Source organism: Vidua macroura, chromosome Z (genome assembly GCF_024509145.1).
Source record: "Vidua macroura isolate BioBank_ID:100142 chromosome Z, ASM2450914v1, whole genome shotgun sequence".
NCBI lineage: Eukaryota > Metazoa > Chordata > Aves > Passeriformes > Viduidae > Vidua > Vidua macroura.
The window spans coordinates 62217333-62231715 of NC_071611.1; the positions used below are offsets into that span (position 1 = coordinate 62217333).

At 37.5% G+C, this 14383-nt stretch overlaps 1 long non-coding RNA gene across 1 annotated transcript; it reads right to left on the minus strand.

Annotated features, from left to right (window-relative positions):
* Positions 1-9974: 9974 nt before the first annotated feature.
* On the minus strand, positions 9975-12074 carry LOC128822252 (uncharacterized). The gene is made up of 2 exons (XR_008441416.1): positions 12026-12074; positions 9975-10285 (listed from the first exon to the last, which is right to left on the minus strand). It is a non-coding gene; the product is annotated as an uncharacterized LOC128822252 (long non-coding RNA).
* Between the last annotated feature and the right edge of the window lie 2309 nt (positions 12075-14383).

Here is a 14383-nt window from a genome sequence, read left to right on the forward strand (position 1 = left end):
AGCAAGTCTGCAGACTGCAGGTGGATTGCAAAGGGGTTTTGGCAGTGTATTCAACATGTTGAGGAAAATCCATTTTTCCTGCTATTTCCATTGTCAGCCTCCTGCCAGTGTTTTCTTGGTGGCTGTCAAAAAAAAAAATAAAAAGCAAGGAGTAGAGTGATGAAATATTCTTTAGAAATTAAACCAGCATTTTGTTACAAAAATAATAGTGGAAGAGAAGTGGCTTATTAATACCTGTAATACCAGCTGCCATCTGAAGAGGCTCAGCCCACACTGGAAATGTAAGATTTGGACACAAATTTCTGGGGTATGATCCCAAAGTTCAAGCTTGATCAGTCAAAGATATATCTGTAGTTTTAGCCAGCATTTCACACCCATTTGACACATAAGACCTACACAAGGTGCAGAACAATAGGGAATTAGTCCCCTGAGCTTAATAAAAAACTAGAGAGGGGGAAACAGTCATACTTCATTTGTGGAGCCCTGAGATAAGTATGTTTTTCATAACTTAAAAATGTTCTGGGAGGTGCCAGTATAAAACAAATAAGTTCTAGTACAGTCAAAAGGAAAATAGAAAACACAAATAAAAACATATGGAGACCTTTAGAAACAAGTTAAAATTTGCCTTCTACTAACCCCTAATACACACTCTGTTTTTCCTGCAGCTCATGAGGAAAGGACAGTTCTGGGTTTCCTCTCCAGATGATGACTTTAGCTGTTTATTTCCATCCAACACTTCTTCCAAAACTGCTGCATTATCCCTCTTTGTCTAACACCTGCTACATAATATTTAACACTTGTTCAGTCTCACTTGAGCTACAGGAGGGAAAAGAACACCAACATCATCAAAAGTTTTGCCCAATGCTGCAAATGTCTCTATGAAAGCAAGCCATCCCCCCTGCCCTTGTGTTACATGATTGAGGGTGTCAATTTCCATAGACACCATCCAAGAAACAGCAGCAGCAGTACAGGAGCTCACACCTCAAATTCAGCATGAATAAGAGGACTTGTGGGATTCCTCTGGCCAGTGTTTCTTTTATGATTTTCATGATACATGATATTTTGAAGAAGGAATGCTGCTGCTTTTGCACACAAGTAACCTGTTGCCGTGGGTGAGGAGGAGGTGTTTCCAAGCTCCACACAAGGAAATGTATTAAAAATGTGCACCATGCTGTCATGTATTTCTGGTTTCAGGTGGTTTATTGCCATGTTGCCTGTTCTGACACCACAAAATCTATTATATACATCTGTAGTCATTTAATGCCATGCAGAATTCATTAAAGATGTGTTGGTGAAGGTTATCTTGTCCTTCCAGATTCAGGTTGGTTCATGTACACCACAAATCTCAGCTTAGTTCCTTTATTGTCCTACTCTTTGGCAAGAGTGGAAGAGCCTGGAAACTGTTTTATTCCACCTTATTAACAGCCTCTTCAAAGGTGTGTGAACAAACTTGGAGACAGCTTTATCTCTGTCCATGCAGGGGCAAAGCCATATGTTCCAAAAAGGTTCCCATTCAAAATATTGTTCAACAAAAAATAAAGGGACATTGCTGGATACATTGTCTGAGACCATGTGCTGTGGCCGAGGAGAGGAGAGGAGAGGAGAGGAGAGGAGAGGAGAGGAGAGGAGAGGAGAGGAGAGGAGAGGAGAGGAGAGGAGAGGAGAGGAGAGGAGAGGAGAAATAATTTTGATTGAAAAGGACTTACAACACTTATCTAGTCCACTTGCCTCACCACTTCAGGTGGTGAGTTACTTACCTAAATAACAAGTTAAAGCATGTTATTCAGCACATAACCTAAATGCCTCTTAAACATTGACAGGTTTGGGGCATCCCTCTATTCCCAGTGTTTGGCCACCCTTTCAATAAAAAAATGCTTCCTAATAGCAAGCTTCAACCTTCCCTGAAACAGGTTTGAACCATTTCCACACATCCTGCTGGATTCCAGGAAGAAATCAGCACCTCCCTCTCCAGTTCCCTTTCTCAGAAAGTTGTAGACAGCAATGACCTCACACCTCAGCCCCCTTTTCTCTAAACTAAATAAACCCAGAGTGCTCAGCTGCTCTTCAAAGACATGCCTTCCAGTCTTTTCAGTAGCTTTTTTTACCAGCTTGTGGTATTCTGCCTAAAGAGCAGGGCACAAGCCACAGTGCATAAGATCTATCTCAGACTAGTAGAACTACCCAAGCTGTAGATGAAGGACTGTACTAGAGCTTGACATCTCCTGTCAGCAGCCCTATTTCTGTCTGTCCAAGCGTGGCTTCTTAAAAATTAAAGTCAGTTTACAGTACCACAACACAGTTGCTCCGAAGGTCCATGATAAAGAGGCAGTGTTGTGTATGATATGCAAATTCTAATAATAAATTCTAAAGTAAAACAAGCTGACCTCTTTTGCTCTCCAAAACTGAGACAATTGCTCACAATAGATCCACCATAATAAGGTACAATTTTCCCAAATTTAATCCAAGGGCCATATGTCTGCCTGCTGTTTGTGCTAACTTGTAAAATAACACATTAGGGAGAAGAAACCATTCATGCAGCTGTCTGGTCCTCCCTATGTAGGTGGGCATCGTGTCCATCCTGGTGACTGTTGTTTATACAAGTTGTTGATGAGGAATGAGTCCACCACAGCTACAGAGTACCCCTACATATCCTAAAGAGGGTGTCACATTCTCTGCTCAGAAGCTAAAAGGCAGTGAAGTGGACACAGAAGTTATTTTGGGATGCGTGAGATAAGCACTTGAATAAAATATACTGATTTGGGGAAATTAAATTCTGTTATTATTCCAGTTTTCCTGGGAAATGGCTGTTTCTACATTAACTGTTCCTAGATATTGAACCAACTTGTATCCCACTGATATGAAATGTGAGTACCACTATATTTTCTATCCACTCTCTTATGGAGCAATACAAACACATATACCATTATACTTCTTTTGCAATGGAGGTAAGATCTTTCAGTATATCCACCACCCTCTGGAAATGCTATTCACACAATACAAAAAATTCAATGTTCATAACAGAGGCAAGGGGGAAAATCTGGTTTTCCTTTTTTTTTTTTTTTTCCTACCTTGGTGTTAATTATATGTGACATTGCTATCAGTGCAGTGCAGTAAAAATGAAATGGTAGCCAATGTGCATAAACACTATGGAAATTTCAAATTATAAAAGCAACAACAAAAATTATACTTTCCCTTTCCTTTCCTATGTACTCTGCATTAACATAAGGATATGTGACTTAGTTATCCATGCACTGCAATAAAAATAAAATTGGTAGCCTATGTGCCCAGGCAGAACCTTCAAATAAAAAAATTAAATTATACTCCTTTTCATCATGTAAAGAATACATGGTATGAGGCACAAATTTCACTTCACTGCCACATGACAAAAAATATGGCAGAAGATAACCTGTATTTCTCATCGTGAGGAAGAAAGAAAAGTAGTTTAGGACTTTTTTTTTTTCTTTTCATTTTATAATCATTAAAATATGTTTTAAAACACTTTCTTTTATTAAGCTCATTGTGTTTATATATTTCCTAAATGAATGGGGTTTTGGTAAAATGTTTGTATCTAAAATTACTCATATAAATAAAAATACACAGTTATTTTATGGGATAATAGGGAAACAGATGCAACATTTTCATCATTAGAAGTGTTTATGTTGGCATATTTTTATGATTTCACTGCAAAATACAATGTGCTGATTTGAAACCTTCTTAAATATATGTTAACAACCCAAATGCTTTAGTTATGCTTGTAGAATTGTTTAATAAAGTATTAGGTAATATTGCTGTAGTGTGAGACAACATGACCTGAAAGAATATGCTCACAGACACAATGGGAGCAAAGCCAGCAGCTCCTCATCTATGATCAGTGAACTGCTGATGGTCCATAGGTCCCTTGTTCAAAATGTGGAGAAAGCCTCATTTTGTTTACAGCTAATAAAAAACATTGCAAATAATTACAGAATCACAGAATCACAGAATAATGAGGTTGGAAGAGACCTCTAAGATCATCAAGTCCAACCTATGCCCTAACACCTCAACTAGACTATAGCACCAAGTGCCATGTCCAGTCTTTTTTTAAACACATCCAGAGATGGTGATTCTACCACCTCCCTGGGAAGACAATTCCAGTACTTTATTATTCTTTCAGTGAAAAATTTCTTCCTAATATCCAACCTGTACCTTCCCTGACGTAGCTTGAAACTGTGTCCTCTTGTTCTGTCAGCTGCTGCTCGGTGAAAGAGACCGACCCCCACCTGTCTACAACCTCTCTTCAGGAAGTTGTAGAGAGCAATAAGGTCACCTCTAAGCCTGCTCTTCTCCAGGCTAAACAACCCCAGCTCCTTCAAATGTTCCTCATAGGGCTTGTGTTCCAAGCCCCTCACCAGCCTCGTTGCCCTCCTCTGGATGCGCTCAAGCATCTCAATATCCTGCCTAAACTGAGGGGCCCAGACCTGGACACAGCACTCAAGATGTGGTCTTACCAGCGCCGAGTACAGGGGAAGAAAGACCTCCCTACTCCTGCTGGCCACACTATTCCTAATGCAGGCCAGGATGCCATTGGCCTTCTTGGCCACCAAGGCACATTGCTGTCTCATATCCAACCTGCTGTTGACCAGCACCCCCAGGTCCCTTTCCACCTGAACACTGTCCAGCCACACTGTCCCCAGCCTGTAACGCTGTAGGGGATTTTTGTGGCCAAAATGTAGAACTCGGCACTTAGACTTATTAAACTTCATGCTGTAGGAATTAGGTACCTTAGCATTATTTTTTCGACCGTGCCGTTTTTCTTGCTTAACACAAAGACTGATTTCTTCAAAAATAACCAGCAGAAGACACAGTTGTCCAAAAGACAGTGGTTTTTGAAAAAATCTGGGCTGTGCTTCAAAACATTAGCAAACAAAAGACATCAGTCTAGAAGACTGAGCAAGGAACTCTCACAGTTTAACGGGTGGGGTCTCCATCTTTGGGTGCTGCTAACCAGTTGCTATCATGGTTTAACATGAGCACAGCTGTCACGACTCAAAGTCCTCCTTGGAATAGGAGGAAGTGCCAGGCAAGGCAAGCCGTAGGGACTAAAGGCTCCTGAGGAAGTGATCTATACACTAGTCAGAACAAATCATAATTTCTACTCTGTATGTGTATAAGGCTTTATTCACTGTGATTGTAAGAATGGAATGAATCCTCCGAACTCTTTGTGTTTTCATCTGGGGTTGTAGATTGTATTCTTATACCCTCTATGGTTGTGCTCTGAAGGACAAGTACATAATTGAGAAATTCTCACTTCTAAAATATTTCTTAAATCCAACAAGAAATTAGTTCTATCAGAAAGTTACTCCCTTTTCTGGGATAGTTCTGCCATAGCTGTTTGCATAAAATGATTGGAAATTAGAGCTACGGTAATTTAAGTAATCTGTTAAAAAGCTATTACATTTCTGTAATGCTTGTAATTTTTAAATGGCTCTTCATTTGATTCATGAACAATACATGAACAGTACATGATTCACATGGGCAACTTTTTTTAAGCATTTATCCCAAAAAGAATGTCAGACTGGGTGAAATCCATTGTATACTGCAGCATTTTCATATATATATATATATATATATATATATATATATATATATATATATATGTATGTATATCTATATGTATATATATTTAATAGTTTTAAGGTTCAGCTTCTTACAGAACAAAGTTGACAGAGAGGCTGGGGCTGCCACAGAAGACCAAGGAGCCAACAAAGGCAGAAAGATATTATATATATAATCGTAAAGATCTTGCTGAAGTTCAAGGGCTTTTGAAGTTCTGTAATTATTTCTTGCAATCAGAAACTGACAGGTTTAATTGAAGTCAAAGCTTGCTACTAAGTCATGAGATCCATAGGGGTGTAAATATTAGGGCTGCTGCTAAGCAATGAGTCACCTTAGTATTAATTGCAAAAAAAAAATGAATACTTTGCACTGCTTTGACAGCATGGCACATAGTAGGCTATGCTGAGAGGTGCTTTGGTATATTTTCAGTGAGGATCTTCTGCTTTTAATTCCTTTTCTAACTGGCTTTGTGTAAGGGCTCGGTATATTACTTTCCCTTCATAAACTGTTTCACCATTGTTCCTGCCATGATGTATGAGCTACATCAATAATTAACCATGTGGCTGAAATACTACAAAGATTAAAAATTTCACCATAATCTGAGAATTTCTTATCATTTAAACTGTTCAAATATTTTTACAGTTTGAAGTTCAGTATAACAGAGCAATGAAGGCAGTCACCCACGGTTTTACAACCCTTCTGGTGAACATAACCATACTTCCTATGCACAGCCACTGTAGGAGTGGTTTTAAAAGAAAAGTTATTGCTAATTGCTATTTTGAAGCAAATAATATATTGAGCAAGATGATCAAAATGCAAAACACTGTTTCTGCTGTGTTATAAAAGAAGTTGAAATACACAATTCAGTGCCAAAGTGACTTAGATCAGCTGAATGGGTTCTAAATTATGGTAAGCATTTAAATTGATGAGCACAGATTTAATATGGACCACAATGGGATTAATGAATAAATATAAGGGTCTTATGTTACCAATCTACAGTCACATTTAAAAGAAATAAAGTTATTAGTTATACTCAGTGTACGCTTTACACAGGAGACTAGGCAGTGAAGTAACATCTCTACACAGCCTCTTGCTTGAGCTGAAGGCTGTGTCCTGGGGCACAATATTTTGGTTTTGTAGATAATCTAGTTTAAGTTCATCCATTTTCAAGGTTTTGTAGAAACCTTAACACAGATTTTAACAAATGGCGCTCCTACAACTCTACACCCACCCCCTACCAGAGAGTTGCCCTGGGGGAAAAATTGGTATGGGTAGGATCCTAAGTAAAGTGTACTTCTAAGACACATTAAATTTTAATGCATACCAATTATACTTAATTTTGGATAATGATTCTTCTTTTACAGTTGAGTTAGTCAGGCCCATAATCAGGTTCCTAATATATACAACAAACCATCAGGATACATGAAATATCTTACCAGATAATCCTCTTTAGAATCCATAGTTCAGTTATTAAGTATTCCTTTCACTAATCTCTGTAATCCTATGTTGACAGAGGTCAGTAAAACAGTGGCTAAACCCTGTATGATTAGACTAAGTCTAGGTTTTGCAATTATTCCTTTTATGATTTGTTATATTTTTCTCAGCTGTTCTAACTCATGAAGGGATGTGACCATCATTACAGATGTCACACATGGAGGTTCTCAGAAACCATGGAGAAGATCTTTACAGCAGTACATCAGCCAAGAGGCAGAGACCCATCAGCAAGTTAGAGATATATTCAGAAAGTATGTGAAAGTCAAGGCAGGGACTATATAGTATTTGACAACTGAGATGACATTAGCACACTGATGTTCACAGCCACTGGATTAGCAATCACTGTTAAATCTTCACATGCAATGAAAGTTAACAATGATGCTATTGTCCAAAAAAACCAAAAATCTAGTCTCTTTTCTCCTTTTGATTATAGTGCATTTAAGGGAAGAACTGCATGCTGCATGCTTTGAAAATGTTTTATGTGTCTTTGGCTCACAGAACACACAACATGTTTGAGTAGGCCCATTAATTTAAGCAGACATATTAAATAATTTAAATGTGAGTATCCATGTCATAAATTTTGTAGTCTCTTTAATGTAGGATAAATCTGTGTATTTTAAATAGTCTTTCTTCAAAGCCATCTTTTTATTTTTTTTTAAGGAAACTCTGATATCTGTTGCATGAACAATGCCAGCACCATCATTTTAATGTTATCCATATGGCCTTCTAATAATAGATAAGAGTTTTAGAGATTTGTATTGTATTTCTTTGAGACATTTAAATTCTTGATAAGGAAAGGCTGATTTCATTGGCCCCACAGTTAAAGGAAAGCAGACCCTAATTAAAAGAATTCTGTTCTGAATTAACTAGTTTGACATGTGCTAATTGACAGTTCCTGTGAAATGGTTTTAATTAAAGTCAATATGTCTTTTTCAATTAAAAGGAAATTAAGAATATACTAATATGCATTAACAACTTAATCTGCCTTCAATATCCCATACATCAGCTGCTTTTTTTCCTAATGTTATTGGAGAACCATCTGACATACATTTTCTACTGTTTCATTATGGTATCTCATTATTACTCAACAAGAACACAGGCACTGGTGGAAATCCTCTACAGCAAGAAGAGAACCTGCCTATACTCCATGCATGCAATTCCTTATTACTTGCCTGATGAAAGGTTGTCATGGTTTAGGAATGGTACTCCCTAATTCAGCATCCTCATCAAGACTCTCCCAAACCATATGTCACTAGTTCACTCCTGCTCCAGCAGGATAGAGTTGAGAGTTGGATGCACAAAAGGTGAAGATCACTGGTTGAGATAAGAACAGTTTATTGCAAACAACAATGAGATAAGAAAATGGACAGTAACAACAAAAGTATGTAAAAGAGAGGGTGATTCACTTGCAAGAATTCTCACCAAGGACTCCAAGGAAATGAACAATGTCTGACAATGCCACCACTACTCTTCAATCAGAAACCATGCCCTTCTTGGAAGCCAGAGAGTCACTTCCCCCTGGCCCCAGTAACTCTGTGAGGTGGTATAGAATAACCTCCAGGTTCTGGCCAAAACTGGGACGAAGGTAATACTTCCATCTTTTCCACACAGAAGGGAAAAAGACTGCTTATGACGTCTCTCTTTTTATTGCACACTGAGGCAAGTATTAGTAATTAGTCAACGAATTCAAAATTTCAATAGAAGTCTGGTGAGTAATGCTGCACTGCTAGGCTTTTCTTTCATTATTTGGCCCAAGGAAGGGCAGGTTTTTCACTTTGGAGTGGCATCCCCCATGGTCTGTTTCAGACGTAAATGCGGGGCAGAGCTCTGTGATTGGAATTATTTTAATTGTATATACAAGAAGAAAATAAAATACATACATCCTTGGTAGAGCAGTGCTAAAAACAACTGCATTGTTTTTGCTGGAAACGTGATGTGGCTGTTTATAGCCACTTGGTACCAAGTCTAAGGCTTTACTGCTACTGACTTTACTAACTAGGCATCATAAAAAGTAGCAACCTCTACATCAGTAAGAATGCTATCTTGAATATGCTCACGTACGGAGAACTCTGCAGAAGACTATAATCTTTGCTTGTGAACTTTGCTCTTGTTTTTTCATTTGGGTTTTTCTTATTTGGGAAATAATGAAAAACTCAACTGATACAGTTTGAGGAGAATAGAGTCATAAGGAGAAATTAATTAAGAGTAATTAACTTAAAAGGTAATTATATAGTGCTGAGATCTGGTTATTGCAAACAAGACCATATGCCAAAGTCAATAGAATGGATTTTTATTTAACAATAAATGTAAGGTAGAAATAGAAAAAATAGTAAAAAGAAATTAGAAAGGTATAGAGTTACCATCTGTTGGATGCTGAAAGGAGACCTTTTTGTTACAATTTTGATATCTGTTGGTCGAAGTGATGGTCACTGGCTTGATCTGTCAGGAATGGGGGAAAGCCCAAAAAAACATCAGAATCCACTGTGTTTATATTCACTTATGGTCAGGTGGGAATGCTCAGGTCAGGGGTGGGAAGTTTCACACTAATGATGCAATGCTGTGGATTATAGAACACTTCAGGAGTCTTTGATTGTTTAAGACATTACAGATGTCTCTCCTGTCAGCGCAATTGAGTCAACTATGGTCCATCAAAAGGCAGGGATACCTTCAAACTACTTTGAATTTCCTGTGCTCTCCCAGAGTGGAGTTTTCACACCTAACCCATTATGTAAAGGAAGACATTGGCATAATAAAAATCACTATACCCCCTCACAGAATATGCCTTCTTTTACCTTGTTCAAGACCCAGCAGCTACTTCCAGTGATGGGTATGCCCACCCATATGAAGAGAATATGTAATCTAGCCAGATTTTACCAAAACCTGACTGTGCTCCAGCAGTTTATAACATTTTTTTAACATTACTTTTAAATTACAACAAAACCACAAATATTAAAATTCAGCATATAAGCAATTACTCTAACTTGTGACATTAAATGACAGTGAACAGATTTTTATAGCTCCTGAAACTGCACTAGAGAGTGCAGTAAAACTCCAGAAATGTTGGATGAAAGGCTCTGGAAAGATTTGGTTGTTGTGGTGAGGTGTTTCCACTTTTGTTTGAAGCTGTTGTTTTTCTTGGTATTTGTTGAAATTTATAGTCATTTTAAGAAGCAGCTAATATCCAAAATATTTCATGCTATTGAAATAAAAAAGACCACATTACATACTATTGTATAGTTTTGATTAAAAAAAAAGAATACAGACAGATTTTCAAGACTGTGTGACCAGATTTTATACAGACAGCTACCTATTTTTTTTCCAAAGCAAATGTCAATAAAAGGCTTAAAACTTTGTCCCAAAGCATCTGCTACACATCTCACAATGCCTTATTTCAAGGCTAAAAACAAAATTTTTGAACAGTCTTTTTAAAGGAACATAAATGACTTACACAAAATTTTAGATTTGGGTCAAATATCTTGATTCTCAGGCTAGAAAAAGGTTTTTGGATGGTCATTATGAGACCAAGAAGTTCCCTACCCAGCTCCTCTCATTTTTTGCTGCTGGTGGGTCCCTGCAACTCTAAATGAAAATTTTAAAGGGAAAAATAATTCAGAAAACCTGTCATAAAGACAAGCGCTAGCTAAGACAGAGACCTTGAAAAATGTCTGTTTGGTTTTACCAAAATGAATTAAATACCCAACTCCCTTGAGGACCCAGCATAAAGGGTCTGAAGTGTTATTTCATATAGTAACTCAGTTTGACAAAAACAAGTGCAATGATAATCATGTCCTAGTGACTCATTTCTTAAGGAAAAATAGTCATGCATTTAGAACAGAAATTTAAATAATATCTTGATTTTTTTTCCGTTATTTTAAACCCAGAAACCCCTCACAACAGCAAAATGGACTGGCCTCTTAGATCTTTGTGTTCATTGTAGCATTTTAATATCTCATTATCTAAGGTGGGGAAACATTTATGTGTGTATCTAGGACTATATAAGATTCACAGATGCCACTTTTCTCAGTATCAGATTTTTTAACCATTGCCTCAGTATGGTGCTGGTACAAATGCACCACTGAAGTCACATGTGAAATGCGTGTCTAAATTAGCAAATACACAGATCTCAGGAAGAGAGCAGAAACTCTGGCTACTTTTATTCATTAGAATTCCATGGTACTTTGCACAAGTGGAATGCTAATCTCAGAGCCTGAACTGAGACCCAGTCCCACAAATGCTTTAAATGTTCTTAAAATAGGGTAAGACTTGGTTTACAGTCCTAGATGACTGCAGATCCGCAGTATTCTGCCTGTCCAAAATGATAGTTCTTTTTCTACTGGCTGCACTATTCTTTCCTCTCACACCCCCTTTCACTGAAGCTTTGCTTTAAACTGCTGCGAACTTACTTCATATATTCCTTATTGTGGCTGCATTTCATGAACAAGTGAGAGGATGTGGATGACAGCATGCAAAGCACCAGGAAAATATTTTTCCTCTTACTCCCCTTGCTAAGCTTGTTTCAGTATTTCAACTGCTTGGTCTACCAGTGGGTAGAAAAGGGGAAAGAAGGAGGTGCATAATGTAAAAACCAGTTTACTTGAATCCTAAAACACTTCTGGATAACTTCCACTTCACTCATAAAAGTAATCATTTTGTTTTGAAAAAGCCACTGTTTGCCAGAACACATAAGTGTAATGCAATTCGAGACATGTTAGAATATTCTTCTCAGAGAATATTCTTCAAACATCTGCAGCAAAATTGATGCCAGTAGCTGTGGCATACTGCTTACTGATACAAGTAGTCTCAAAAGCCAGTTGGACAGTTGGAAGACAAATTCTTTGTACAAGTAAAGATTGTGCTTTATATAAATACTTTATGATTATTATTACTAAATAAGCAGTATCAGTACTCTCGGGGGAAAAAGTCACTTGTGGATTACCTTCCTGTGGATGAAGGTCTAGATGGTTTTCAGTAGACTGACAGCCCTGAAAATCAAAAGAACAGTAAGAATCAGAAGTAAACCAATTTTCAGTTCCTATGAATCTTCAGAATGCAGCTATCTTTGTATAAATAATGAGTGATGCAGTCTTTCTGTTTATATCCAGCCAAGCTAGACAGAGCTGTTTGTGTGGGGAATAAACTGCTGTGTTCTTGATGCAAGCCAAGCACATCCTATGAATTTTACAGTTCAAGAAAAAATTTCCATTGGCAACAGGTTTACTTGAGAAATCAGCATATGCGACATGGGGTGCTGTGGCACATGTAAAAACCTCTGGTTAGCAAGTTTTTTCTCCTCAAGCTTCTCTGCTTCTTATCATTTTCCTAGCTGTGAATACTGTGTAGGTTATAGATCCTCTTAATGCTTGCATTAGGGAACATGTTTGGTTTTGCTGTTGAGCAGCAAACATTTTCAACATGGATTTTCTCATGAGCTGAAAAAACAATAATGTGGGCTGTTTTTAACAAATTACTTATCGGCTTTCCTATTGAGAACGTTTGGCCTGAGACACTCATCATTTGCATACTATGTCCCACATCACTTTTGTTATCATTAATTAAATATTCATATTTCTGTGTTCCTGATCCTGACCCTTATTTGTTTTACATATTTTTGGTACTCAGTGGTAGTAATTTTTCTGACAATTTATTATTATTATTATTATTATTATTATTATTATTATTACTATTATTATTATTATGTTACTATTACAATAATTATTTTCTTAAATATATCCTCTTGTCTGGCTGCAAAAACAAGTCAAAACTGATAACATGTGTGCCTTTGTCTGTTTCATAGAGACAGGTAGATTAGTACAGAAAATAACCATGGCTGAAGAGGAGCAAAAAGTTTCCATTTTAAGCTCCTATATTTAAGTATTTAAATTTTTCTCACCTTTACTTTCATGCCTTTACATTTTGGGCTAAGCCTTTTGGTCTTCACCTTTGCTCCAAAAGTCTTTCCTAAGTGAAAGCTTGAAGTTAACTAGAAATATATCCTTTTTTAAACAAAACAGAAGTTTCAGCATAATCAGCTACTGTTGGTTGAAATATGGCATGAAGCAACTTTCGAAGTATGTTTCCTTCAATTACAACAGAGAAATCTAATTAGAGTCGTGCCTTGATCAAGACGTTGACAGCTGTATTCAGATCATTCTGAGTGCACAGACAGGGAATACTGTACCGAACATGCACAGATTAGACAGATGCTGAATGGGAGATGAGCAGAAGCAGTAACAGGTAAGAAGGGCTGTACCTGTTTTGATTAACCTCTGCAGCTCTCCTCTCCAGCAAGGAGAAATCCTGCTGGGATGCCCTTTAAGCCATTATGCAGCTCCTGGTAATTATCAAAATGGCAATCCAAAATCAGGTGATGGATTGGATTCACACTGTCTGAAATGAAATTTTATTCAACCTTTGCACCTTTGTGGGTAGCAATATGACTTTTCATGAGCTAAGGAGATGCAGAAAGAATTCAATTCTTCATAGATCTGAGACATTCCAGTCCTGTTCTAACACAGACGAGCAGCTGTAGACCTGTAGCCCACCAGTGTTATTTTATGAGTTAAAAGACTCTGAAGCCCAAAGGCAAAGATTTTCTTCTGGGTCCTTCACCATTTTTTCTTTTACTCAGGGAAGATATATTTAAAAACTGAAACCATGGATGCATAGGAACTTCATGATATGGGCTTAACAGTTGGTAACCAAGAAATCTTACAGTGTTGTTCATGGCATAAAAAAACAATGGTCAGATAAAGTCATTAAAGATCAATTCATATGCAATATGATAGGACACTTTTATTCATGTCAAGCCACAGTTTTTTCTACTTGTAATGTACACCTGGCTGCGCACTGATACAACATGGTTCATGTGGGTGCATCCATATATCTGTATGCCATTCACTAAAGGAGTGAAATGTCTGATATGTCTGTAAGAAGAGAACACATTGAAGTGCTGCAGAGATGTGAATGTCCCAGTCAGAGTCCAGTGAAAGTTTTATTAAAAGTACCCTCTTGAGAGTACTTATATTTCCGATCACTTTTAGTATTAAAATATATAGCAGTGAAAGCAGATGGGCACTACAAAGGTGTCTAAAATAGGTAGGTACGTCTGTTTCACTGTCACAGAAATATCACCTCTGTCTAGTGGTCGTTAAACCTTTTGGGTGGCTGATTGAGCTTTCATACTATCTTAGGTTGCAAATGCAAGCTGTGGCCAGGGATGTGTATCCTATTGCCATCTGTTAGAGGTGGGGCAGTTATCTTCTGTTAATTAGACCACCTGTTAAAAACAGGTGGG